The sequence below is a fragment of the Artemia sp. Qi Xiang Cuo genome, chromosome 11 (genome assembly GCF_049724085.1).
Source record: "Artemia sp. Qi Xiang Cuo chromosome 11, ASM4972408v1, whole genome shotgun sequence".
Taxonomy (NCBI): domain Eukaryota; kingdom Metazoa; phylum Arthropoda; class Branchiopoda; order Anostraca; family Artemiidae; genus Artemia; species Artemia sp. Qi Xiang Cuo.
This window is the reverse complement of record NC_142804.1, coordinates 23,772,095-23,798,714: the sequence shown is the minus strand read 5'-3', so window position 1 is coordinate 23,798,714 and position 26,620 is coordinate 23,772,095. Positions and strand designations below refer to the sequence as shown.

The following is a 26,620-nucleotide window of genomic DNA, read 5'->3' as shown; positions in this document are numbered from 1 at the left end:
TCATAGTGTTCGCTCGGCTGCTTGGGTCGAAAACCGAGACTGCTTGGTGAGCTGCAGCAGCTTCTCATTACTTACGAAGTCGAACCATCGTAGACCTTCGATCCTCCTCAGGCTCTTCGACTGAAAGACATCAATTGCCTTGAGGGTTGCGGCTGAAGCTTGCCACGTCTCAGATCCATAGAGCATCACAGAGCCGACGAGGGTCTTGAAAATCCGCAGCTTCGTTGTGCGACTGTTGTTTGGTTTTCGCCAGAGGTGACGGTTCAGTCTGCCCACGGCAGAAGACGCTTTGGATATTCTCGCTTGTAGTTCAGAAAGAAGCGAGCCATCTGAAGAAATTATGGAGCCCAGGTAGGTGAACCTTTGGACAACTTCGATGCTAGTTGTGCTATCCAGGCTAACTGAATGATTGGAAGCAGGGGAGGATGTGTCTCTCGTCATAATTTTCGTTTTAGTCCAGTTTATCTGCAGTCCTACTTTTCCAGCCTCTTCTCGTAGGATTCGAAGCACTTCCAGCAACTGCTCCATGGAGTCCGCCAGAATGGCCAAGTCATCGGCAAAATCAGCATCTGTTAAATCCCATCTATTTTTTTTTTTTTTTTGCTCGGGTCTAGCCCTAATTGAGGCTGTGTATTTTCAGTCGTTCTAAATTATTCAGCCCTTTCCATTTTCAATCGAATGAGCCCTTTTTGAAGTTCCCACGACAACTCCTTCGATACGAAGTGCCCTGGTCTAAACAACAACAACAACAAAAAATAATACATTATACCCACATCGATCTTTATTATAAAAGTGTCAAGCCTTCCCATCACTTTCGACTATCTAAAAGGGCACTAGGCCTTTCGATTTCCAATCGAATGAGCACTTTTGGAAACGACAACGCTTTCTATAAGCACCTTATGTTCCCCCAGGGCATAAATTACAACCCTTACCCTAAGGTCTGTTAGGGTGATTGTCATCCTCTAAGACTGAATTTCCAGAACTTTCAACTAAGTTAAACAAAATGGCTATTTAAAATTTTGATTGGATGTGTTTGGGGAAATTGTGGGCGTGAGACGGGCGGTAGTCGCTCTCCAATCATTTTCAACTATTAAAAATGGCCCTTTCAATTTCCAATCAAGTGAGCCCTTTTGAAGTTTCTACGACAAAACTTTCAATAAAAATCATAAAGGCCCCCAGGGCATAACTTACAACCCTTGCCCTGAGTGCTGGGGGGGGTGGCATTCTCAAAGACCTATTGTCCTGAGTTTTCAACTACGGTGAACGAAACGGCTCTATGTAGATTTTTGATGGATTTATTTGGAGTAAAGGTGGGCCAGAGAGTGGGGCTAGTTACCCTCCAATCATTGCAGACTATCAGAAAGGACAAAAGCCATCTTATTTTTGAATTGAATGAACCCCCTTTGAAGTTTTACGACAACTTTATCTATAAAAACCTTATATGCCCCCAGGGCATAACTTACAACCTTTGCCCTAGGGGCTCTGGGGGTTTGTCTTCCTTAAATACATAATTTCCAGAACTTTCGAGTACGTTGAACAAAATGGCTTTCTCTAAGCTTTGATTGAATGTTTTTGGGGAAATGGTGGGCGTGAGAGGGGGTTGATTACTCTCCATTCACTCGACTATTAAAAAAGGCCATTTCAATTTCCAATCAAATGAGCATTTTTTGAAATTTCTATAGCAACTTTTTGTATAATCTTTGTATGCCCCCAGTGCATAACTTAAAACCCTTCCATTGAGGACTCTGAGGGGGGTTATCATCCTAAAAGACCTAATTTCATGAACTTTTAACTACGTTGAACAAAATGGATATCTACAAATTTTGATTGGATATGTTTTGGAAAATGGTGGGCGTCAGAGGGGCGTTAGTCGCTCTTCAATCACTTTCAACTATTAAAAAAGGCACTAGCCCTCTCAATTTCGAATTGAATGAATCCCTTTTACAAAGGGCACTAGCCTTCTCAATTTCGAATTGAATGAATCCCTTTTGAAGTTTTACGACAACTTTATCGATAAAAACCTTATATGCCCCCAGGGCAGAACTTACAACCTTTGCCCTTGGGGCTCGGGGGGGTTCGTCATCCTTAACTACATAATTCCCAGAACTTTCAACTACGTTGAACAAAATGGCTATCTCTAAACTTTGATTGAATGTTTTTGGGTAAATGATGGGCGTTAGAGGGGGTTGATTACTCTCCACTCACTTTCGACTATTAAAAAGGGCAATTTCAATTTCCAATCAAATGAGCCTTTTTAGAAATTTCTATGGCAACTTTTTATATAAACTTTGTATGCCCCCAGTGCATAACTTACAACCCTTGCACTGAGGGCTCTGAGGGGGGTTATCATCCTAAAAGACCTAACTTCAAGAACTTTCAACTACGTTGAACAAAATGGATATCTAAAAATTTTGACTGGATATGTTTAGGAAAATGGTGGGCGTGAGAGGGGCGTTAGTCGCTCTTCAATCACTTTCAACTATTAAAAAGGGCACTAACCCTTTCAGTTTCGAATTGAATGAATCCCTTTTGAAGTTTTACGACAACTCTATCGATAAAAACCTTATATGCCCCCAGGGCAGAACTTACAACCTTTGCCCTTGGGGCTCTGGGGGGTTTGTCTTCCTTAAATACATAATTTCCAGAACTTTCAACTATCTTGAACAAAATGGCTATCTCTAAAGTTTGATTGAATGTTTTTGGGGAAATGGTGGGCGTTAGAGGGGGTTAATTACTCTCCACTCACTCGACTATTAAAAAAGGCCATTTCAATTTCCAATCAAATGAGCATTTTTTGAAATTTCTATAGCAACTTTTTATATAAACTTTGTATGCCCCCAGTGCATAACTTAAAACCCTTGCTCTGAGGGCTCTGAGGGGGGTTATTATCCTAAAAGACCTAACTTCATGAACTTTCAACTACGTTGAACAAAATGGATATCTAAAAATTTTGATTGGATATGTTTTGGAAAATGGTGGGCGTGAGAGGGGCGTTAGTCGCTCTCCAATCACTTTCAACTATTAAAAAAGGCACTAGCCCTCTCAATTTCGAATTGAATGAATCCCTTTTACAAAGAGCACTAGCCCTCTCAATTTCGAATTGAATGAACCCTTTTTGAAGTTTTACGACAATTCTATCGATAAAAACCTTATATGCCCCCAGGGCAGAACTTACAACCTTTGCCCTTGGGGCTCTGGGGGGTTTGTCATCCTTAAATACATAATTCCCAGAACTTTCAACTACGTTGAACAAAATGGCTATCTCTAAACTTTGATTGAATGTTTTTGGGGAAATGGTGGGCGTAAGAGAGGGTTAATTACTCTTCATTCACTCGACTATTAAAAAGGGCAATTTCAATTTCCAATCAAATGAGCCCTTTTTGAAATTTCTATAACAACTTTCTGTATAATCTTTATATGCCCCCAGTGCATAACTTACAACCCTTGCACTGAGGGCTCTGAGGGGGGTTATCATCCTAAAAGACCTAATTTCAAGAACTTTCAACTACGTTGAACAAAATGGATATCTCAAAATTTTGATTGGATATGTTTTGGAAAATGGTGGGCGTGAGAGGGGCGTCAGTCGCTTTTCAATCACTTTCAACTATTAAAAAAGGCACTAGCAACTATTAAAAAAGGCCCTCTCAATTTCGAATTGAATGAACCCCCTTTGAAGTTTTACGACAATTCTATCGATAAAAACCTTATATGCCCCCAGGGCAGAACTTACAACCTTTGCCCTTGGGGCTCTGGGGGGTTTGTCTTCCTTAACTACATAATTTCCAGAACTTTCAACTACCTTGAACAATATGGCTATCTCTAAACTTTGATTGAATGTTTTTGGGGAAATGGTGGGCGTAAGAGGGGGTTAATTACTCTCCATTCATTCGACTATTAAAAAGGGCAATTTCAATTTCCAATCAAATGAGCCCTTTTTGAAATTTCTATAACAACTTTCTATATAATCTTTGTATGCCCCCAGGGCATAACTTACAACCCTTACATTGAGGACTCTGAGGGGGGTTATCATCCTAAAAGACCTAACTTCATGAACTTTCAACTACGTTGAACAAAATGGATATCTCAAAATTTTGATTGGATATGCTTTGGGAAATAGTGGGCCTGAGAGGAGTGTTAGTCGCTCTCCAATCACTTTCAACAATTAATAAGGCATTGGCCCTTTCAATTTCCAATCGAATGAGCCCTTTTGTATTTTCTACACTTTCAATAAAAACCTTATATGCCCCCAGGGCATAACTTACAACCCTTGCCCTGAGGGCTGTGGGGGGGGGGGTTTGTCATCCTTAGGGACCTAATTTCCAAAACTTTTAACTACGTTGAACAAAATGGCTATCTAAAATATTGATTGGATGTGTTTGGAGAAAAGATGGGCGTGAGAGGGGGGTTAGTTGCCCTCAAATCACTTTTGACTATTAAAAAGGTCACTAGCCCTTTGAATTTCCAATCGAATTAGCCCTTTTTCAAGTTTCTCCAAACAAAGCTTTGAATAAAAACCTTATATGTCCCCAGGGCATAACTTATAACGCTTGCCCTGAAGACTGTGGGAGGAGTGTCCTGCTCAAAGGTTTAATTTCCTGAACTTTGAACTGCGTGGAATAAAATGGCTATCAAAAAATCTTTATTGGATGTGTTTGGGGAAATGGTGGGCGTGGAAGGGGTGTTAGTTGTTTTCCAATCACTTTCGACTGTTAAAAAGGGCACTAGCCATTTCAATTTCCAATCGAATGAGCCCTTTTTGAAGTTTCTACGACCACGCGTTATATAAAAACCTTATATGCCCCTGGGCATAATTTACAATCCGTGCCCGGAGAGCTTTGGGGGGGGGGGGTTGTCATCCTCAAAGACCTGATTTAAAAAACTACGTTGAATAAAATGGCTATCTCAAAGTTTTGATTAGATGTGTTTGGGGAAAAGGTGGGCGTGAAAGGCGGGTTAGTTGCCCTCTTATCATTTTCGACTATTAAAAAGGGCACCTTTTTTATATAAGGTGTTCTACGACAACACCTTATATAAAAATCGTATATACCCCAAGGGTATAACTCACAACCCTTGCCCTAAGGGCTTTGGGGGACTGTCCTCAAGAAAATAATTTCTATCTGGAAATCAACTACGCTGAACAAAATGGCTATCTAAAAATTTTGATTGGATGTGTTTCGGGAAATGGTGGGCTTGGGTGGGGTTTTAGTCGCCTTCAAATCACTTTCTAATATCAAAAAGGGCACAAGCCACTCCAATTTCCAATTGAATGAGCCCTTTTCGAAGTTTCTACGACAACTTCTTCGATACGAAGTGCCCTGCTCTAAAGGAAAAAAGAATAATAAATAATATATTTTGTCAACATTGTTCTTATATGCCCTCAGGGCATAACTTAAAACCCTTGCCCTGAGGGCTCTGGGTGAGTGTTCTCCTTTGCTTAGTCCCCGTTTCTTGTCTCGTTCTCGAGTGTCCCCGTTCTATACAACAGCTTTCTATATAAACCTTATATACCCCCAGGGCATAACTTACAACCCTTTCACTGAGGGCTCTGAGGATATCTTTAGGATTATCATCCTAAAAGACCTAATTTCCGGAACGTTCAACTACTTTGAAGAAAATAGATATCTCAAAATTTTTATTGGATGTGTTTTGGAAAATGGTGGGCTATCACTTACACATAACTTACAACCCTTGCACTGAGGGCTCTGAGGGGGTTATCAACCTAAAAAACCTAATTTCCAGAACTTTCAACTACTTTGAACAAAATGGATATCTCAAAATTTTTATTGGATGTGTTTGGGAAAATGGTGGGCATAAGAGGGGCGTTAGTCACTATCCAATTACTTTCAACTATGAAAAAAGACACTAGCCCTTTCAATTTCCAATTGAATGAGTCCTTTTGAAGCTTCTACAACAAAGCTTTCAATAAAACCCTTATACGCCCCCAGGGCATTACTTAAGATCCCTGCCCTGACGGATCTGGGGGGAGGGGTCGTCATCCTTAAAGAACTACTTTCAGAAATTGCCAACTACCTTTAACAAAAAAGCAGTCTAATAATTTTGATTGGGTATTTTTGGGGGAAATGTGGGCAGCAGATGGGGGTTAGTTGCCCTCCATTCACTTTCGACTATTAAAAGGGGTACTAGCCCTTTTAATTTCAAATTGAATGAGCCCTTTTTCAAGTTTCCACGACAAAGATTTCAATAAAAACCTCATATTCCTCAAGGACATAACTTATAATCCTTACCCTGAGGGTGGTGGGGGAATGTCCTCCTCAAAAACATATTTTCTATATGGAAATCAACTACGCTGAACATAATGGTTATCGCAACCTCCAAATACTTTCGACTATTACAAAGCGCACTAGCCCTTTGAATTTCCAATCAAATGAGCTTTTTTTGAAGTTTCTACGACAACGCCTTCTATAAAAACCTTATATACCCCCAGGGCATAACTTACAACCCTTGCCCTGAGGGCTGTGGGGGAGTGTCCTCCTCAAAAATATATTTTCTATGTTGAAATCTACTACGCTGAACAAAATGGCTATCTCAAAATTTTGATTAGATGAATTAGGTTTTTACCAAAATCTGAGAGAGATGAGTCGAATTTTTGCTTAGAGTTAGAGACAAAGGAAGTGGGAATTTATCAAGATTCAGTCAAACACTGCCCTCCAATTACTTTGACTCTTAAAAAGAGCAATAGAGCGTCTGATTACCAATCCAATGAGCCCCCTCCGAAGTTTATATGGGCATGGGAGGGGGGTATTTGCCCTCTGATCACTTTCGACTAATAAAAAAGGCACTAGTCCTCTCAATTTCCAATCGAACGAGCCCTTTTTGAAGTTTCTACGACAAAACTTTCTATAAAAGCCTTATATGCCCCAAGGGCACAACTTAGGAACCTTGTTCTGAGGGCTATGGGGGTAAAGTTGTCATCCTCAGATACATAATTTCCAGACCTTTCAGCTACGTTGAACCAAGTGGCCATATCGAAATGTTGGTCGGAAATGTTTGGGGAAATAATTGGAATGAGGCGGGGATGATTCTCCCTCCGATTAATTTCGACTACTAAAAAGGACACTATCCCTTTCAATTTCCAATCCAATAACCCCTGTTTGAAGCTTTTACGACAGCGCTTTCTATATGACCATTACATGCCCCCAGGGTATAACTCACAATCATAGCTCTGAGGGCTGTGTGGGGGCGGGGGGGGGGTTGTCATACTCAAGAACATAATTTTTAGAATCCTTCAACTACGTTCAAGAGAATGGCTATATCAAAATGTTGATCGGAAGAATTCGGGAAAATGATGGGCGTGGGGGGGGGGCATTCACCCCCTGATCGCTTTTGACTGTTAGTAAGGGCGCTAGCCCTCTCAGTTTCCAATCGAATGAGCTCTTTTTAAGTTTTTACGACAACGCATTCTATAAAATCCTTATATGCCCCTAGGGCATAAATTACAACCTGCCCCTAGGGCATAAATTACAACCTTAGCCCTGAGGGCTGTCGGGGGGGGGGGGTGTCATACTCAAAATATAATTTCTGGACCCTTCAAGTACGTTCAACAAAATGGCTGTATCAAAATGTTGATCGTAAGTGTTTGGGGAAATGATGGGCGTGGGGGGCATTCGCCCTCCATTCACTTTTGATAGATAGATAGATAGATAGATAACTTTTATTTAACAAACAAATTACATGAATAAATTCATGACAACGCTATGACAACGCTTTCTATTAAAACCCTATATGCCCCCAGGGCATAACTTACAACCTTTGCCCTGGGGGCTGTGGGATTTTTTCATCCTCAAAGAAGTAATTTTTGGAACTTTGAACTAAGTTGAACAAAATGGCTATCTCAAAATAATGATTGAATGTGTTCGGGAAAATGGTGGGCGAGAGAGGGGGTTAGTTGTCCACCAATCACTTTCGACTATTAAAAAGGGCACTAGCAATTTCAATTTCCAATCGAATGAGCCATTTTTGAAGTTTTTCTATGACAACACTTTCTATAAAAACATTATATGCCCCAAGGGCATAACTTACAACCCTTGCCCAGAGGGTTATGCGGGGGGAGATTGTCATCCTCAAAGATCTAATTCCTAGAACTTTAAACAACGTTGAACAAAATGATTATCTTAAGATTTTTATTAGATGTGTTTGGGCAAATGGTGGGCGTGAGAGGGTGGTTTGTTGCCCTTCAATCACATTTGATTATTAAAAAGAGCACTAGTTCTCTCAATTTCCAATCGAGTGAGCCCTTTTTGAAGTTTCTAAGAAAACGGTTTCTATAAAAAAACTTATATGCCCCAAGGGCATAACTTACAACCCTTGCCCTGAAGGGTGGGGGTTATCATCCTAAAGACCTAATTTCCAAAACTTTAAACTGCATTGAACAAAATGGATATCCCAAAACTTTGATTGCATGTGTTTGGGGAAAAAGTGGGCGTGAGAGGTGGGTTAGTTGCCCTCCAATCACTTTCAACTATTAAAGAGAGTACTAGCCCTTACAATTTTCAATTCATTGAGCCATTTTTGAATTTTCTACGACAGCGCTTTCTATAAAAACCTTATATGCCCGAAGGGTATACCATACTCTAACTCTGACTCTATTAATAATCCGTTTTATCCCTCTCAGACTTTGGTAAAAACCTAATTCATCCATTTCAGACTCTAGTATACCACTTGTGAGCTGATAGTAGTGTCTGTGTTTGCTTGAATCTTGATGAACTCCCACTTCATACGAATTAGGTTTTTACCACAAAGTCGGAGAGAGACGAAACGGATTCTTTTTAGAGTTGGAGACATATCAAGTGGGAATTGATCAAGATTCGGTCAAACACAAACACTACTGTCAGCTCACAAGTGGTATACTAGAGTCTGAAATAGGTGAATTAGATTTTTACCATAGCCTGAGAAAGATGAATCGAATTCTTTTTTTAGAGTTAGAGACACTTGAAGTAGAAATTTATCAAGATTCAGTCACACACAGACACTAGTATCAGGTCCCAAGTGGTATACTAGAGTCTAAAATAGATGAATTAGGTTTTTACCAAAATCTGAGAGAGATGAAACGGATTATTTTTAGAGTTAGAGATATATGCGGTGTTAATATATCAAGATTAAGTCGAACACCGACACTACTATCTGCCCCCAAGTGGTATAATAGAGTCTGAAATAGGTGAATTAGGTTCTTACGCAAGTCTGAGAGATGAATCAAGTTCTTTTTGGAGTTAGAGACATATAACTTGGGAATTCATCAGTTTTCAGTCAAACGCAGACACTACTATCAGCTCACAAGTGGTATATTAGAGTCTGAAAAAGTTGAATTCAGTTTTTATTAAAGTCCAATAGAGATGAAATCGAATTCCTTCTAGAGTTAGAGACATATGAAGTGGATATTTATCAAGATTCAGTCAAACACAAACACTACTGTCACAAATGGTATACTTGAGTCTGAAATAGATGAATTAGGTTTCTACCATTGTCTGAGAGAGATTAATTGAGTTCTTTTTAAAGTTAGAAACATAAGACTTAGGGATTATATGAAGAATTAGGAAACATATGAAGTGGGAATTTGTCAAGATTCAGTTAAACACAGACACTCCTATCAGCTCACAAGTGGTCTACTATCGTCTGAAATAGATGATTTAGGTTTGTACCATAGTCTCAGAGAGATAAATTGGATTCTCTTTAGATTTAGAGACATATAAAGGGAGAATTTATCAAGATTCAGCCAAACACAGACCCTACTATCAGCTCACAAGCGGTCTAGAGTCAGAAATAGGTGAATTAGGTTTTCACCATAGTCTGAGAGATAAATCGGATTCTGTTTTAGAGTTACAGATATATGAGGTGGGAAATTATCAAGATTCAGTTAAGCAAAAACACTATTATCAGGTCAAAAGTGGTATACTAGAGTCTGAAATAGGTGAATTAGGTTTTTACAAAAGTCTGAGAGAGAGATGAACCGGTCTGTTTTTAGAGTTAGAGACAAATGAAGTAGGAACACAAAAATGATGGCAAGACAATAGATTTTTTATCTGCTCCCCGGGTGCCTGCAGCCAACATACAACCGACCCTCTTTTTTCAAATAATTTCAATCAAGTTAGATTCAATTGAGATGACTAGTGCCTTTTTTATTAGTCAAAAGTGATCAGAAGGCAAATGCCCCCCCCCTCATGCCCAGATTAACTTCGGAGGGGGCGCCTTGGCTTGATAATCAGACGCTCTATTGCTGTTTTTAATAGTCAAAGTAATCAGAGGGCAGTGTTTGACTGAATCTTGATAAATTCTCAATTCTTATGTCTCTAACTCTGAAAAGAATTCGATTCATTTCTCTCAGACGATGACAAAAATCTAATTCATCTATTTCAGACTCTAGTATACAATTTGGGATAGTAGTGTCTGTGTTTAACTGAATCTTGATAAATTCCCACTTCATATGTCTCTAACTCTAAACGAATTAGATTCATATCTCCCAGATTATGGTACAAACCTAATTAATCTATTTCAAACTGCAGTATACCACTTGTGAGCTGATAGTGGTGTCTGTGTTTGATTGAATCTGGATAAATTGCCACTTCATATGTCTCTAACTCTAGAAGGAATTTGAGTTCATCTCTCTTATACTTTAGTAAAAACTGAATTCAAGTATTTCAGACTCTAGTAAAGCACTTCTGAGCTGATAGTAGTGTCTGTGTTTGACTGAATCTTGATAAATTCCCGCTTATTATGTCTCTAACTCTAAAAAAATTCGATTCATCTCCCTAAGACTTTGGTAAACACCTAATTCGTCTATTTTAGACTCTAGTACACCACTTGTGATTTGATACTAGTGTGTTGGTTTGATTGAATTTTGATAAATTCCCACTTCATATGTCTCTAACTCTAAACAAGAATTCGACTCATCTCTCTCAGACTTCGGTAAAAACCGAATTCATCTATTTCAGACTCTAGTACACCACTTATGATGTGATTGTAGTGTCTGTGTTTGACTGAATCTTGAGAAAGTCCCGATTTATATGTCTCTAACTCTAAAAAGAATTCGATTAATTTCTTCCAGACTATAGTAAAAACCTATTTCACCTAATCTAACATTTTTCCAAAATCACAGGATTCCACATGATTTTCTTTTTCTCAAATCCTACCACATTTAATCTTGACACTCTCACTGCTGATTATAGAATAATAAGGCTAAACAATTAAGATTCTTTCTACTTTCTTATCGCCAGTAAAATATCCAACAACAAAAACATTTTCGAAAATGGGATTGCAACAAACTCACTCCTTTTTTATGTATTGATTCAGATCATTGTCTTCAATATATTTCATCAGTGCATTTAATCCATTCTTTAATCTTTGTATATGCATTATATTCACTTTAGCTGCAAAACATATTATATATAACTGTTCTCTACTACTGTTCTTATATGTAACTGTTCAAATAAGTGTTCTTCCAACTTGAATTTGCTCAATGATATCATATATCTTGCAAACGTCTCTTCCCATTCAAGGGTTAGTAGCCAACCTCTTGCAAATGTAATTGCTACATTAGGTAATCTAGGTTTCAGTTCAGCGCTGCTAGCGCCTTCAATATCCTATAGAGTTAAAGCATCCATTACTAAACAGTATGTTAGCAACAATATCCACAATGTTGACACTCTGAACTCTTTTTCAATACTGAGGTAAGTGGACCGTAAACTCTAGCAAAACAAGTGTCGTTGACCTTCAAAACTTGTTTTCACTTGATTATTAAAGTCCCCTGGAACCAAAACAAGTAACTCGAGATCGCGTCATCTACATAAGTAAACATTGGACTATGATCACTTTTTATACAACTGGGGGCTACCCAGTTAACTGGCAGGCCCTGAGGGTTTTTCATAAGCCCTTAGATTTTTAAACATTTGTATAAGTAAACAATTATGTAATAATCAAAGAATGTTTGAAGAAAACATTTGCATAAGTAAACAATTACGTAACAAACAGGTGTACAAAATCAATACCGGCGTCTTGAAGAAAATCAATAGCACTTGCTGGTTGCTAGGGAATCAGAACTGGTTGCTATGGCACTTGTAGAATTGCCCCCATAGTACTGACACATATCGATCCATCTATTTCAATGAGGTGAGGGGGAAATATTAGTCGAAGGTGAAAAATAAGGTAAAAATAATTAAACAGTTTACAAAACCAAAGATTCTGGTAGCGGCCAGGCCTAGAGCCTGTCCCTTCTTATCTTACGGGTCCATACCTAGCACAAAAATGAATCAGCAGTGGCATCTGCCGTGCAAAAAATGGGGTGGCAAAGTAGCAATGCTACTTGGCAGTTTTCAAATTTGTTGTCAGATTTGGTCTGATTTTACCATTGTTACATATAAAAGCAATTTTTGCTCAAAGAAAAGCTGTCAAAACACAAGCTGTGCTCCACCGTTTAAAAATTGGGCATGCATAGTAGTAATACCTCTTGGCAGTTTTTCATGGCCTAGTAAAATTTGTTGACAGATTTTGTCTCAAAATACCAGTGCTTCCATTATCCCCAAATTTTTGGGGACCAAAAATCTTTCTTCTCGATTCCCCAAAACTCCTCTTTCGTTCAGGATTGTCACCCCTAGTGATTTATCACTAGTGACAATCCACCCCTAATAACTATCACTTTCGCTCGACTTGACATAATTTCTTCCGCTCTTTTCAATGTTTTTGTTTCATTTATTTGCTTCACATCAAAAATCAGACAAGAGTATTGAATCAATGATTTTCCTTCCTATGCTAGTAAAATCATATTGTTTATAAGACCATACCATTTCATCAACGATTCTCTTGTCACTCGGGGTAAAGCATTTCATTTAATCACGTTTACGTTCAGAGTGATTCTGAGCATCGATGCAAAGAGGGTTATTTTAGACAGCTGGAGCGTGAGTTTAAATTTTGTTTTCTTTTGCTATTGTATTTAATTTTCAAAGGCCCGAAAATATAAGAGAGTTAGATGGAGAAATTATTCTAAAATGAAAAATGGAAAGCATGGTACCTATGCAAAGGGGGTGGGAGGGTATTTCGTGATAAATTTGGGGATATTTTGATTATTGAGCTATAAATTAGGTAAACATACGACTCGTGACCTTTTTTAAGCTCTTTCAAAATATAACCGTCGTTTTACTCAGAAATTAAATGCACCCTTTAAGATGATATCTTTTTCTCTTATTTTCTGTAACTGTGGAAAAAGCCAAGACAGATAGTCCGAGTAATTGAGAGGCAGGTTTGGGCATAATATATTAACCTTAATTACACAATAAATGAATGCATGATACATTAAAGGGTGCCTATGTATTATACCACCAACACTCAAGTTTACTCTGTGTAAAACTCGAGAACAAACCAGTTTTATCTGTCTGTATTAAGAGACAATTAGCTTATGCTCGGTGGAAAACATGTGGAGGGTACAGAATACATTGAAATTATGTAATTTGGGCTATTTATTTGCACATTAAGAGGGGGAGTAGGCTAGTTTATGTCAGTTTACCCCTACTCCCACCTAATGTAAAAATATATAGCCCAAATTTGTTTATAAGTATTATATTTTCATCATGTTTTGGTGTTTTTCATTAGGATTAACCTAACTTCACTTATTGAGTGTTGGCGGCATAATACATAAGTACCAATTAAAGGAATTGACAGTTTTGGCCAGGAATCTTCACCGTTTAAACAGTTGTTGAATTTTGCTTCATTTGGTATGTAAAAATTAAGTACATTTCTTTTTTCCTTGAGAATTTTATTTTGCATATAACCCTTTATCTTCAAATATAATTCCCTCCTCCTTCTCCCTCACCATTGCTACTCTTGTGCCCTCGTCCTGCAATATTTTTGGCGGGCGTCCATTTTTGATTGATTGGTTCAACTGCAATCTAGGATCTTTTTACGGTCAGGAAAGTTGTTGAGTAAGTGAATGAAATTTTACAGAATAGATATTCAGCTCAAATTAGGGCGTTGAATTTTTTTTAATACCTAAGCCTACCTCCACAACTTCTGATGCTTAAGCAATTATTAACCCTGTATAAAGGCTAATCCTGAGATAGAAACAATAGAATAAAAAAATATTTGTGGTAGAATTGGATTTGACATTCAAAATGTTTCTAAAGCATAATCTTCTTACCGTTAAGAGCTGCTGCCTTCACCTCTGCCCCTCTTAATGAGACAAAATTAAGCTATAAACTATATTCAAATTCGGGGAATAGTTGATTAAAACGGAAGCGACCCCAAAACATGATTCATAAAAAAATTTATATTGTAACCGAAAGTAAAAATTCGGTTATTATTTCCAGATTGTTTTCTTGTAAAGTTTTATATTATTTTCGGACTTGTTTTTTTTACAAACGGCTGGTCTTTATTTCTTATTCTGCTATGTGATATCTGTGTTTGAAGATTGGTCAGGTAGTTCGTGGTAATGAACTGTAAGTAATTTGACCCAACAGGAATTAAAACTCTAAAAAAGAGCAACGACAAAACAAAAAAGAGCTGTTTTCGTTTTTGATATTCTTTTTTTTTACCGGTTGATGTATCTCTTCTGAAGTGTCTCTTTTCACGAGATGTATGTATCTCTTTTCCTTTGCAAGAAAAGATGTATCTCTTCTCAGGCTGTTGCTTTTTAAAACTTGTTCAAACCAAAAGCTCTTTAAGTTTCAATGTCACTATGTGAAAATTTACTTTTAAGTCGTTGTCATCAATCGTCCTTGTGGGCAAGTATTACTTACTCCACTTCTCTTCAACTGAAAGTTGACACCACTATCAGCTCACAAGTGGTATACTGCAGTTTGAAATAGATTAATTAGGTTTGTACCATAATCTGGGAGATATGAATCTAATTCGTTTAGAGTTAGAGACATATGAAGTGGGAATTTATCAAGATTCAGTTAAACACAGACACTACTATCCCAAATTGTATACTAGAGTCTGAAATAGATGAATTAGATTTTTGTCATCGTCTGAGAGAAATGAATCGAATTCTTTTCAGAGTTAGAGACATAAGAATTGAGAATTTATCAAGATTCAGTCAAACACTGCCCTCTGATTACTTTGACTCTTAAAAAGAGCAATAGAGCGTCTGATTATCAATCCAATGAGCCCCCTCCGAAGTTTATATGGGCATGGGGGGGGGCATTTGCCTTCTGATCACTTTTGACTAATAAAAAGGCACTAGTCATCTCAATTGAATCTAACTTGATTGAAATTATTTGAAAAAAGAGGGTCGGTTGTATGTTGGCTGCAGGCACCCGGGGAGCAGATAAAAAATCTATTGTCTTGCCATCATTTTTATGTTCCTACTTCATTTGTCTCTAACTCTAAAAACAGACCGGTTCATCTCTCTCTCAGACTTTGGTAAAAACCTAATTCATCTATTTCAGGCTCTAGTATACCACTTGTGAGCTGATAGTAGTGTCTGTGTTTAACTGAATCTTGACAAATTCCCACTTCATATTTCTGTAACTCAAAAAAGAATCCGATTCATCTCTCAGACTATGGTGAAAACCTAATTCACCTATTTCTGACTCTAGACCGCTTGTGAGCTGATAGTAGGGTCTGTGTTTGGCTGAATCTTGATAAATTCTCCCTTTATATGTCTCTAAATCTAAAGAGAATCCAATTTATCTCTCTGAGACTATGGTACAAACCTAAATCATCTATTTCAGACGATAGTAGACCACTTGTGAGCTGATAGGAGTGTCTGTGTTTAACTGAATCTTGACAAATTCCCACTTCATATGTTTCCTAATTCTTCATATAATTCCTAAGTCTTATGTTTCTAACTTTAAAAAGAACTCAATTAATCTCTCTCAGACAATGGTAGAAACCTAATTCATCTATTTCAGACTCTAGTATACCATTTGTGACAGTAGTGTCTCTGTTTTACTGAGTCTTGATAAATTCCCACTTCATATGACTCTAACCCTAGAAGGAATTCGATGTCATCTCTATTGGACTTTAATAAAAACTGAATTCAACTTTTTCAGACTCTAATATACCACTTGTGAGCTGATAGTAATGTCTGCGTTTGACTGAATATTGATGAATTCCCAAGTCATATGTCTCTAACTCCAAAAAGAACTTGATTCATCTCTCAGACTTTCGTAAGAAACTAATTCACCTATTTCAGACTCTATTATACCATTTGTGAGCTGATAGTAGTGTCGGTGTTTGACTTAATCTTGATATATTAACACCGCATATGTCTCTAACTCTAAAAATAATCCGTTTCATCTCTCTCAGATTTTGGTAAAAACCTAATTCATCTATTTTAGACTCTAGTATACCACTTGGGACCTGATACTAGTGTCTGTGTGTGACTGAATCTTGATAAATTCCTACTTCAAATGTCTCTAACTCTAAAAGAATTCGATTCATCCTTCTCAGGCTAAGGTAAAAATCTAATTCACCTATTTCAGACTCTAGAATACCACTTGTGAGCTGATAGTAGTGTTTGTCTTTGACCGAATCTTGATCAATTCCCACTTGATATGTCTCCAACTCTAAAAAAAATCCGTTTCGTCTCTCTCCGACTTTGTGGTAAAAACCTAATTCGTATGAAGTGGGAGTTCATCAAGATTCAAGCAAACGCAGACACTACTACCAGCTCACAAGTGGTATACTAGAGTCTGAAATGGATGAATTAGGTTTTTACCAAAGTCTGAGAGAGATAAATCGGATTATTAATAGAGTCAGAGTTAGAGTATGGTATACCCTTCGGGCATATAAGGTTTTTATAGAAAGCGCTGTCGTAGAAACTTCAAAAATGGCTCAATGAAATTGCAATAAATTGTAAGGGCTAGTACTCTTTTTAATAGTTGAAAGTGATTGGAGGGCAACTAACCCACCTCTCACGCCCACTTTTTCCCCAAACACATGCAATCAAAGTTTTGGGATATCCATTTTGTTCAATGCAGTTTAAAGTTTTGGAAATTAGGTCTTTGAGTATGATAACCCCCCCCCCCCACACCCTTCAGGGCAAGGGTTGTAAGTTATGCCCTTGGGGCATATAGGGTTTTTTATAGAAACCGTTTTCTTAGAAACTTCAAAAAGGGCTCACTCGATTGGAAATTGAGAGAACTAGTGCTCTTTTAATAATCAAATGTGATTGAAGGGCAACAAACCACCCTCTCACGCCCACCATTTGCCCAAACACATCTAATAAAAATTTTAAGATAATCATTTTGTTCAACGTTGTTTAAAGTTCTAGGAATTAGATCTTTGAGGATGACAATCTCCCCCCGCATAACCCTCTGGGCAAGGGTTGTAAGTTATGCCCTTGGGGCATATAATGTTTTTATAGAAAGTGTTGTCATAGAAAAACTTCAAAAATGGCTCATTCGATTGGAAATTGAAATTGCTAGTGCCCTTTTTAATAGTCGAAAGTGATTGGTGGACAACTAACCCCCTCTCTCGCCCACCATTTTCCCGAACAGATTCAATCATTATTTTGAGATATCCATTTTGTTCAACTTAGTTCAAAGTTCCAAAAATTACTTCTTTGAGGATGAAAAAATCCCACAGCCCCCAGGGCAAAGGTTGTAAGTTATGCCCTGGGGGCATATAGGGTTTTAATAGAAAGCGTTGTCATAGAAACTTCAAAAAGAACTCATTCAATCAAAAGTGAATGGAGGGCGACTGCCCCCCACCCACGCCCATCATTTCCCCAAACATTTCCGATCAACATTTTAATATAGCTATTTTGTTGAACGTAGTTGATGGGTCTGGAAATTAGATTTTGATTCTGACAACCCCCCCCCCTCACAGCCCTCAGGGCTCAGATTGTAAGTTATGCCCTGGGGGCAGGTTGTAAGTTATGCCCTAGTGGCATATAAAGTTTTTATAGTAAGTGTTGGTGGAGAACTTTCAAAAAGGGCTCGTTCGATTGGGAACCGGAATGGCTAGCACCCCTACTAACGGTCAATAGCGTTTAGGGGGCTACTGCCCCCCCCCACGCCCATCATTTTCCAGAGTTCTTCCAATCAACATTTTGATATCGTTATTCTGTTGAACGTAGTTGAAGGGTCCGGAAATTATGTTCTTGAGTATGACAACCCCCCCCCCCCCGCCCCCACACACCCCTCAGAGCTATGATTGTGAGTTATACCCTGGGGGCATGTAATGGTCATACAGAAAGCACTGTCGCAAAAACTTCAAAAAGGGGTCATTGGATTGGAAATTGAGAGGGCTATTGTCCTTCTTAATAGTAGAAAGTAATCGTGCACCATTGAAGAAAAAATTGGTATTGGTGGTGATAGAAAAATTAGTATTTGAATCAAACGTATTCTTATTAGTCAAAAATAAAACCTGGCTTTCTCAATAAATCAGATATGAATGGCCTAGGTTTATTTCCCTATTGTTATTTCTTATATTTGAACCGGATGCTGTAATTTCTCCAATATACATATTAATCGAATTGTATTTTAATGCTGATTTCGAATATCTTTGAAATATTTCATTCAATTTAATCCATCAAGAGTTATGAGGAATTAAGAATTATTGAACTAGGAATTCTGACGTCTCAGAGCTTTGTTTCCACGGCACGACCAGATCTGACTTAAGAGGGACGAATACTTGTAGGCTAACAGGGGTTAGAAACTTTTTCTAAGCTGTTGCGATGACAGCTTTTGGTGTTTGTAGGGATGAAGAAATTTGGCTTCTTCTGTCTCGGGTTATCTGGAGATCAGATTCCTTTGGGAGCGTTTACCTTGGAGACATACGAACTAATTACCTATTACTAGACTAGACGCAGACATATAAATGAAACAAACACAGATAAAAGGGCAATAGATTTATTGACTTACATATTTAGGTATATATCAATAGGTCACTTCAAATGACAATAATGTTGACCTTGATGAAAGAGTTTAAGACTTCTACCTCAATGAACATGCTTCAACTTTACGAATCCTTCCAAATCTGATTTACGAATGATCTCAAAACGCACATCTACCCCACTATCAAAACATAGCTTTTCAGTCCTGCGCCATGAGGACTGGCTCACCATTGGCCCAAGAGGACGAAGGATGTAAATCTTTCGTCCAATAATTCCTTTTAAATATTCCTGATGATTCAGGCGTTCACACGGTTTTTGCCATGTTTAAACTTCCTTAGAAATATCGTACGTAGCTTATTTTTTTTTCTCACTCTCTTAGCGAAATCTTAAGCCTGGATAGTGCTGTTCTTTGTCTGAGGTGACTGCACTTTTTCTCTTTGCTGATTAAGGACTTCATTTTTGAAACTAGGTTTAACTTAATTATAGAAAATCGGAATTATCTTTAGAAAGAAGGAACTTTAATTTGGTATTTTAAATACATCGCATCTTACTCATGGTACATATCACCCTTCCCGTCAATTAATGACGTCCCGTCATTAGTAACTGCTTGCCTTTGATCTTTTTTTTAAATGTTCGCCATTTATCAATTATTTCTTTTACATAATTATTTTTATATTTATGTTATGGCTTAATCAGGAGTGCTAAAGAATTTCACTATTACATTTCTTATTTTATTCTACATCCCTATCTAAAATTCATCTACCGGACTAAGATTATTCATGGTTCTAGGTTTGCTACTATAATAAGGATTTTTTTTGCGATTTTTTACAAGGCTTTTTTTTTATTTTGCTGTCTATATGACGTACTACATTCTATCTACACTACGTTAAATGAATAATATGATAATATTACGCCTAATTCTACTTGTGGTAAATTCATGAATGATTTATAACATACAATATTGGGTTCATCATATTCACTGGTAACATTAAAACACTCACTATTGGGATTTTTGAATTATCAAAGTTATTAGGAATTAAAATATGTAGATTCACATTTATTCATCACCTTCGAGTCCTTAGTGTACTACACCCTTCTTTTGTAAATAATTGTCCTTAACTTTTTTTGTCGCGGTAGAAATTTTGAAATATTTTTGTTATGGCTTCTTCATGGAACAGTTTCACCCTAGTTGTCTTCACGCGAAGTTTTCTCTAATATTCAATTGGGGAATAATGTTTCGAACTATAGTTGTTGGCGTTTTTCTTCTCAGCATATGATTGTTTAGGATATCTTAAGGCAAATAGAGACTGGATTCTGGCGCTAAAATTGTTCATTTCTGCCTTTTATTAAACTGTTAGCTCATGGCTTGCGCCGATTAGCCTTGCAGTGATTCCTCGGTTAATAACGGGGTAATTGAAGTTTGGATTTGAAACGGATTGTTATCATACTATAGTGACTCTTTTAACATACTGTCTTTAACTTAAACTTAAAATATCTTTAAATATCATTTAACTTCAAATGTCATTAAATATCATTCATCGTGTATTGATCAATGGGGTTCCCTGAATTAAACTTCAAATTGTTTTTAACTTCAGCTTCAAATATCTTCAATTGTCTTTAGATATCGTTTAACTTCAAATGTCGTTAAATATCGTTTATCTTGTATTGATCGATGGGGTTCTCAGAATTAAACTTCAAATTGTTTTTAACTTCAGCTTCAAATATCTTCAATTGTCTTTAAGCATCATTTAACTTCAAATATCGTTAAATATCGTTTATCTTGTATTGATCGATGGGTTTATCAGCATTTATATGATTATATAATTCGTTAAAGCGTTTGATACAGAGATTTAAATGTAGTGTTACCTGATACGTAATATGGTTCATGTTTGAAAAATCAACGATCAAAGGTAACTGTCGTTTTCGTAGACGATGTTTGGATGAACATTGCCTTGATTCTATGGTGAGTACTCTTCGTTGGTTGAAATATGATGAAAATAGATTCTTCTCGATTGTATATGTACTGGCCAGCTCATTGTAATGCTCAATAACCAATTTGCCATTTACTTCCTGTAATAAAAATAGCGAGGCAGAATCACACGTTCTTTAAAGTAAACACTCATACAATAATTCATGCATTAATTGGGTGAAAACAACATTGTTCCCATTGGGAAATTCAATACATAGAAGTTTCTTATAAAATATTAATTCTTTAACTATAAGTATGATCTCTTATTATACTTCCTAATATACACTACTACAAACACTTTATTTTAACTTCTTTTAACACTTAGTTAATTTTACATTAGATCTAAAATAATCATTTAAACAGAGTTTATGCTACATGGTTAATTTTTGAGGTCTAATTTTACAACTTATTTCATGCCTGCATTGTTCACGCACGTCCGTGCTGTTTAAGAAGCGCATGTGCAGCGTCATAACCACACGGTTTTACGTAAACGATACTACTATGAGGGGAACAAGACATAACAAGGACGAGTGGAGACCTCTATACCCACTCGTTTTCTAATGTCTTCCCTATTTCTTGGCTTAGACGTTCTCATGGGGCTCCGGGTTTAACCTCAGCATTTCAACTGTTTCAGCGGTGTTCTTCTCTTGGTTTTCGTCCTATTAGTTCTTAGGATTTTTCCGTAATTACAAGTCAACATTTGTGCCTCGTATTCAACGTTCGAATAACGTCATTAGATGTAGGATTTCCAATCTGGCCCGCGTAGATTCCAGTTGGTGCTTGGCAAAGAATAAAAGTGTAATGAAGAACTGGCATCAATATCTTTTTAGAAGGCTATTGTTTGAGCAAATCCTTCAGCACTGAATAAATAATATGATATTAAAGTATGAATATGAATATTAAAGTTTTAAATGTGAAAAACACGCTTCACATATGAATAGGGAAGTTTCCTAAATGTGAATATGATACTTAAAGTTGTTATTAGAATCTGTTAAGCGAAAAGCGCTTTCACATCCAGTAGTGAATTCCTTAACTGGATCAAATGGTTTTAAAATTTTCCATATTATTATTGAGATATAATTTCACATCCGCCGTGAAATTCTACATATAAACGTACCAATAGCCAACTATAGGTACATATATTTCTCGAGTAAGAAACACGTGAATAAGCAAGCGTGCAGCACGTAATTACACTGGTATCCTATTTTTATGTGTAGGCCTAAAATAATTATAATCTGCACTACGACAAAATATTTCATATAATTAGACGCTTCTGTACTGATAATATTTTGTTTTGGATACTATCCATCTTAGTTAGGGCATGGGTCGAATTTTTTTTTTTATAGAAAATTCCGCGGGACCTGAGTCAGCATAGGTAAGATATAACGTCACTGACTTGCGAAAATATGTCAGGAAAATTAGAGCACAAGATATGTCATAGATAAACCAATGAAATTAAAGAACATTTTTGTCACAGAACTATATAACAGTGATCTCTCTGTTAGTGTATACGTCATAGATATAAACTAATGAAATTAAATTTTTCGCCAATGAGCTAAAGCCATTAATGTCTCTGTTTTTCTTTGGAAGTAATGTTTAACACAGAGCCGTAGGACAGCATACGTACTAGGTATAATATGATTAAAATTAAAAGTTTTTTGTTTTTGTTTTTTTTTCTTTTTTTTTCGCCTCGGAGCTATCATAAAGTAAACTTTCTGTTTCTCTTTCAAAGCATTCAGATCCAAAAAATGAAAACTTAGCTCACAGAAGTTTCTATTCATCCTTTAAGTATTGTTTTGACTGGCCATGGTTGACGTAAAATACTAATTTCTTACACTTGAAGGACTGAAAAATATCCCTTCCTACGATCGTGTAAAAATAAACAAAAAAAAACAAAAATTGGCCTCTAGTTCCTACCCAGGAGTACCACAAGACCGGGTCCTCCACCCCGTGTCGTTTTAAGTCGTCCACCATCTTCCTACCTTTGGTTATTTTCTGTTCCAACCTTTCTATTATCCTTTGAAAGGTCATAGAAATAACACTAACAAAAATAAGACATCTAAAACTTAACCAAATCCTTACTAATTTAGTCTAAGGTGCGCGAAGTATAGCAATCAAGGATGCTTGTTGTAACAAAACATTGAACGTAGATTTAATTAAACTGAAGTACTAAGGTATGTCTTAAGTCTAGCTACAAAAATAAAACCTACATATGCTCATCCTCTCTCGCTCTTAAATAAATAGAACAACATAAAAAGAAAATTGACATTTTCAAATAAGCAGTTTTTAAGAACAATAGACAGACTTTTGACGACCTTTCTTAATTGTGTTGAATGGTATCTGTTTATTAAAAAAGCAATAAGTAAAGTCTGATATTTGCCATCATTACAAATAACCCATAAAATTAATAAGCGCAAATAACACGGATATTTATCCACTAGGGGACCTAACGTGTGCGAGGGGAGTCGACCCCAGCAATACAAATGATACTCGACCTAAAAAAATACATTCATGTATTTTTAATTATTCTTTGTAAACAAGCATGAACACTGGCTTGTTTTACATCTACATGGCTCTAAAGCAGCCATGGTTTAAAATTCAAATTTGAATTTCTTGTGACTCATTTTGCGGAGCTAATTGCTAAGCTTCCTATTGGATGTGTGCTTATGCCACTGCCGCCACTGTTCGTAGTGCTAGCTACCGCTGGCACCACTTATTGGTGTGTATGTGCAGGGTCACCACTTTTAAAAGCAAAAAATGACGCAAAAAGATTGCTATGCCACTTATTCGAATGACGAAAAAAGATTGCTATGCCACTTACTCGAATGACGCAAAAAGATTGCTATGCCACTTACTCGAATGACGCAAAAAGATTGCTGTGCCACTTACTCGAATGGGAGAATCCCTTGTCGGCCCTAATGTTAGTGAGATTCTCGCTCTTACTCCAACGGTTCGGCAATTATCGGGTTCGGTACTACTCTATTTACAGTATACCCTGTCCCAGGATATGGTAACGCGATCGAGTGGTCAAATGGCCACTTTCTAAAGCCAAATGTACCCACCTTGGGTTACGGCTAGAAAATCTCTACTCTCTCCTTGGAGTTAATAACCCTCCCTGTCAATATAATAATGACGGTGCCTTGTAGCTCTTTTCCTACCCTGCCTGGGTTACGGAAAATACTACACAGTTTGTAGAAAACACCCTACTTGTATTCTTTCAAAAGGGTCACAAATGTAATTAAGAAACGGAAATAGGTCATGTATCTGAAAAGAAAAGAAACAGGGTTGGAACCCCAACAGTAGTAGTTTTTTATCCTTGAACAATAAGTTTATAGCCTCTACCTGTAGTAAGGCTAAATTAGGACCCCATTTGCTACTATTGTGCCTAAAATTCTTCTGTTTATACCAACGTTTCATCGGTCCAGCAAGATTTGGTTTTTCTTTACGGATTATCTTTTATTTAACTCTTTCTATTCACGGTACAAGTACTTTATTATTTAGTAATATACGGAACTACTACATTGCATTTATTACTAACACTAAAAAGACTACTAATTATACACTTGCTTCTACTTGTTAAAAACTGAATACTATTTTTTTTTCATTTTACAATTTTTCATTGAGCCTTTTTCTCCATTTTTTCTATTGTGCCCAACTCTTTGAGGGGATACAAATTTATTTCTAATAGCCAAAGTTCGAGCAAAGCTGCTAGAAGTTTTGCTAATTCGAGCGCCGCTAAAAGCGAAGTCCATTTACCTTCTTCCTTTGACAAAGCCATTTCTGTTTCAATATACAATTTTTATTTAGTCAACTCGACTCAGTTTTCCCAACTTCCACCAGTTAGAACTTAAAGAAAATAAAAATATAGTATATATGTAACCTATTGGGGGGAGGCTATTATCTCCTATGAGATATCTAAATGATGTCCTTGCAGTAGCTTAGCGGAACTAGGCCTAATCACTTTTCTTATGTGTCTGTATCTCTCCTAATAATTAAATTTAAATTACAAAGTTTTTATAGCTTAATTAGTTCGTAGTTTTCCTCCAATTTCCGACTCGCGCCATTTGTAGCGTTAGAAATTTTGTAGCGAGAGATACAGACATATAAAATGAAATAAACACAGATAAAAAAGGCAATAGATTTATTGACTTACATATTTAGATGCACAGCAATAGGTCACTTCAAATGACAATAATGGTGACCGAGATGAAAGAATTTAAGACTTCTATCTCAATGGACAAGCCACGCCATTTGCACCATTGAAGAAAATATTGGTATTGGTGATGATAGAAAAATTAGTATTTGAATCAAACGTATTCTTATTAGTCAAAAATAAAACCTGGCTTTCTCAATAAATCAGATATGAATGGCCTAGGTATATTTCCCTATTGTTATTTCTTATATTTGAACTGGATGCTGTAATTTCTCCAATATACATATTAATCGAATTGTATTTAATGCTGATTTCGAATATCTTTGAAATATTTCATTCAATTTAATCCATCAAGAGTTATAAGGAATTAATAATTATTGAACTAGGAATTCTGACGTCTCAGAGGTTTGTTTCCACGGCACGACCAGATCTGACTTAAGAGGGACGAGTACTTGTAGGCTAACAGGGGTTAGAAACTTTTTCTAAGCTGTTGCGATGACAGCTTTTGGTGTTTGTAGGGATGAAGAAATGTGGCTTCTTCTGTCTCGGGTTATCTGGAGATCAGATTCCTTTGGGAGCGTTTACCTTGGAGACATACAAACTAATTACCTATTACTAGACTAGACGCAGACATATAAATGAAATAAACACAGATAAAAAGGCAATAGATTTATTGACTTACATATTTAGATGCACAGCAATAGGTCACTTCAAATGACAATAATGGTAATCGAAATGAAAGAGTTTAAGACTTCTATCTCAATGGACCTGCTTCAACTTTACGAATCCTTCCAAATCTGACTTCCGAATAATCTCAAAAAGCACATCTACCCCACTATCAAAACATAGCTTTTTAGTCCTGTACCATGCAGACTGGATCGCCATTGGCCCAAGAGGACCAAGGATGTAAATATTTCGTCCAATAATTTCTTTTAGGTATTTCTGATGATTCAGGCGTTCACACTGTTTTTGCCATTAAAATGTCCTTAGAAATATTGTACGTAGAATCTTTTTTATTTCTCACTCTCTTAGCGGAATCTTAAGCCTGGATAGTGCTGTTCTTTGTCTGGGGTGACTGCACTTTCTCTCTTTGCTGATTAAGGACTTCATTTTTGAAACTAGGTTTAACTTAATTATAGGAAATCGGAATTATCTTTAGAAAGAAGGAACTTTATTTTGGTATTTGAAATACATCGCATCTTACTCATGGTACAATCGGAGGGAGAATCACTCCCGCTCCATTCCCATCATCTCCCCAAACATTTCCGATCAACATTTTGATATGGCCACTTGGTTCAACGTAGCTGAAAGGTCTGGAAATTATGTATCTGAGGATGACAACTTTACCCCCATATCCCTCAGAACAAGGTTCCTAAGTTGTGCGCTTGGGGCATATAAGGCTTTTATAGAAAGTTTTGTCGTAGAAACTTCAAAAAGGGCTCGTTCGATTGGAAATTGAGAGGACTAGTGCCTTTTTTATTAGTCGAAAGTGATCAGAGGGCAAATACCCCCCTCCCATGCCCATATAAACTTCGGAGGGGGCTCATTGGATTGTTAATCAGACGCTCTATTGCTCTTTTTAAGAGTCAAAGTAATCGGAGGGCAGTGTTTGACTGAATCTTGATAAATTCCCACTTCCTATGTCTCTAACTCTAAGCAAAAATTCGACTCATCTCTCTCAGATTTTGGTAAAAACCTAATTCATCTAATCAAA

The 26,620-nt window shown here is 37.0% G+C and overlaps 1 protein-coding gene across 2 annotated transcripts in view; it reads left to right on the top strand.

Annotated features, from left to right (window-relative positions):
- The window catches only part of LOC148946780 (uncharacterized), a 308,282-nt gene that overhangs the window by 94,718 nt on the left and 186,944 nt on the right, over window positions 1–26,620 (top strand). The gene's annotated exons all lie outside the window — the stretch shown is intronic.